Below are 3,586 nucleotides of genomic sequence, written 5' to 3' on the forward strand. Positions count from 1 at the left end.
TTTTTTTTTTTTTTTTTTTTTTTTGGGGGGGGTGCACGCTAAAAAAATAGTTTTGAAAATGAAGGAAGAATGGCTCTGTTGCTAAGCAGAATTATACCTTGTGTCAAAATTTTTTTACTTAAGTACCACAACCTCAGGAAAAATATACATGCCAGAATTGCATAATTTCAAGTTGCAATTGACATATAAAGGATTCTGCCACATTATCTCAATTTTATTGTTTCTAGTATATATGCCTGAGATTTAAGAAAAGACAGCTTAGGCAAAGTCTAAATCATAGCATTTTACTACAAAAAGAAAACCATCAAATTAACCTTTTCTTTGTCTCTCTATTTTAATGCGACAAAGTATTTGACTTTTTCTGATTTTATCTGAGTCTATACAGATATGCAGATGTTGTTAACATGCATAAAACACAACTGGACAAACCCTGCTGGACTAGGTCAGTGAATTACTTGTTTCAATTTCTCAAAAAACTCAGATGTCAGAAGTCAAGAGAGGTAACACTCTTCTAAAAAGCACATCCAAACAAAGGATTAGAAAGAGCTATTCACTGCAGCCTTTAATGCATGTTCCTAGTAACACTACAGATCTGGGCTGTGCTGACCCATTCAGCAATGTGCAACATATGAAAATTTTTGTCAGCTTTTCATTAGGTAGATAGATGGGACAACCCACATAAAGTGAAAAAAGGGAAGTACAGACCGGGTATAAATCAGGCTACAAGAACATACAATATTTAGAATAGTTATCTTTGAAAAATGAAGTTCTAAACTTAAAGAACATCTGTATTTTTGAAGTACACTACAGTTAATAAGTTACCTAAACAGTCTTCATACAGCATTCCCTGTAAAAATCAGGTCACTTCAAGCTAGCTAGCCAGTCCATTCAATTAATCTGGAAGTTCTTTAACTGGAAAAAACTTAAGCTAGTTAATTTTTTTCCAACCACTGCCAGCTTCCTGAGCTGAATAAAGCCATAAAATGACACCAAGCAAAATATTTTGGTCTCTTGCTCCCCAATTCATTCACAGGAACACACCCCTATCCTCAACACTCTGGTACTTGTTTCATTCGCAAAATGAACCATATACACTATGTATATGGATAAAACCTACAAAAGTTTAAAAAGATTATGCTTACCACATAGGTCCATAAATGTTACAGACATTTCAAGATCATGCACATACACAACTCAAGGCTGAGAATAACACACTGAAGTTCTGAAAAGCAAGCTACTTTCATCAAAAGTTGTTTGATAGTCCAATGATTTACTTTTTTTGATTTTGTTTCCCCTGAAATCAAATTATATCCCACTGCAATCTCAAAAGCTTGAAGATTTCTTTCCTAGACGTATCTGCATTCTTGACTACCGTTGTCTTTGCAAAAATAACAAATGCAAATCTTCATCTCACTGGAAAGCCCTCAAACATCTATTCCTTGAAGGAAAAATAGAACAGAACGCAGAGCACACTGACCTGAAGTAGTATGCCAACCCATTATTCATCCACTCAAGAGCAGAGCCAGAAGCTCACCTCCTTCCCAAATTCAGCATCAAACTAGAACCATGGGTACCACCCTGGCTGTGGCACCTCAAGGCCTGAATCCCACATTAAGTTTGGACTGCCGTCCTTTCTTATAGATTCCATCTAGGTTTTGATTTAACAGATAAATATTTACAAAGAGTTATCAGAAGCAGCTGTCTATACCTTTGGATATTCCAGTAATTAAACTCTACAAATAAGATGTACCTAAGCAGGTTAGAAAGACATGCCCATAATAGTCACGTCCTCTCACTTCTTTTTAAATTTTTCACAGATCTGCCTTCCTAACCCAAAGTGATAAATGACTGGGTAAAAAATAAAATCTTCAGTCACAAATAGACTTTAGGATACAAAACCAATTTCATCAAGAGTTAAAATGAATAATTATCAAGATGCATTTAGTATCGTGAACAATGAAAGAAAACTGCAACTTTTGTGTTAAAAACGCCATCGTGCACGTCTGGGATTTTGCTCATTTTGGCCTTTCATAAATGTTTCTTTCCTTTACTATGGGGAAAGTCAAGTTAATTACAAAAATTAAGTCCCTGAAAGGGTGATACGTTTTGCGAAGTTTATTCGTCAACTCATTGTCAACTAGAAATGTTTATCATGCATGAAAGAGCTGATACAACATAATTACCTGTCTTAGCCCAGACACATCTGTCCCAAAACAAGAATCCAAAATATTTATTTTCTGTTAAACTAATGTGGGGCATAGCACAGAAAGACTGAAGAACTCATATATGCCTCTATTTACTTGCTTCCTTTTGCCATGGAGTTTTGGTCTCACATGCGTGAGAACCTTTTATCAGATCCACTAGATGGTGCAATCTATCTTTCTCCATTAAAACTGGAGTATATATGAAGTAGTTAATTTTTAAAGAGAAAAAAGCAGAAGTTATGCTATTAAGCAAGGAAATGTTCATTACTAGAAGAACAGCGAACCAACTGAATGTAAGGGCTCAGAAAGGATCTGGGCTTGAAGCTCATGTATGTTAGCAGTCAATACCTCTGTTTTCAAAAGAAGTAGAATTTCATCCAATTTCAGAGTATAACAACGAAGTTCAACAAAATTTCCATCATATGAAAAGAAAGATTAGACTACCATACTTTATATGATACAATTAACCTCAACAGGAAAATAACTAAGCCAATAGGTGGTTAGCATAATTAATAACCAATGGGAGCGTTCAGCTGAATGTTAGTATCTGAAAACAACTAGATTTTGTCTTGAGTACTTTAGAAAAAACAGTATCCACTTAGAACAGAATCCCACAACTACATTTTGACATCTCCCTTCTTGACCTAAAGCTGGTTACTTTTCTACTTCAGATTTCAGTTCCCTGTCTTGATAAGAGATTAAATCAAGATAAAGGATTAGAAAAAGCTACTGCCAGGTAAAAAGGGTGTAAATTCACAGTACATCATCAGTCCATCTTCACAGTCTTGTCCCGTTAAAATAAGTAAATAAGATTAAATAGTTATTGTACTATCCCATGGCCAGTTACAATGAGAATATAAAGCAGTTCAGGTTCACACTATAATTAAATCTATATTAATTGTTCATCTTCCCACATCTTAGACAGAGCACTATTTCAATGACAGATTACAACCTTGTTCTGAATCACAGYCAAATTTATTTCAGACCTCAACAAGTTCTCAAATGTTCAAGGTCTGCCTCATCAATGACAGAGATTCTATACTGCTTGTTTTTCCAGTAAGTACTTACTTACCGCTAAGAACTATGTGCATTGCCTAGACAAGTCCTAGACTAAAAAGCAGAGTATAAAGTTTCACTAATGTCTCAGAAATGAAACTGATGCACTGCTTTCTGTTTGGTATGCTTAGTAAAAAAAAAATCAGCAGACCTTTGAAGCAATTTATTAATCTTATCCTAGCTGGTTTGGGGGGAGATCAAAACAATTCTTTATTTTTATTCCCACTAATTCCTATTTTTACTCCTCAAACAAGATTTTCTTTTCAGGACTACAAAGACTGTTCATTGAGATGTTCTACATTTCCAAGTATTGCAGTTTCTTGTAG

The 3,586-nt window shown here is 34.9% G+C and overlaps 1 protein-coding gene across 1 annotated transcript in view; it reads right to left on the bottom strand.

Annotated features, from left to right (window-relative positions):
* FHIP1A (FHF complex subunit HOOK interacting protein 1A) overlaps window positions 1-3,586 on the bottom strand; it is a 90,140-nt gene that overhangs the window by 26,587 nt on the left and 59,967 nt on the right. The gene's annotated exons all lie outside the window — the stretch shown is intronic.

This window comes from Rhea americana, unplaced genomic scaffold (genome assembly GCF_003343005.1).
Source record: "Rhea americana isolate MKP2758 unplaced genomic scaffold, rheAme1 scaffold_38, whole genome shotgun sequence".
Lineage (NCBI taxonomy): Eukaryota > Metazoa > Chordata > Aves > Rheiformes > Rheidae > Rhea > Rhea americana.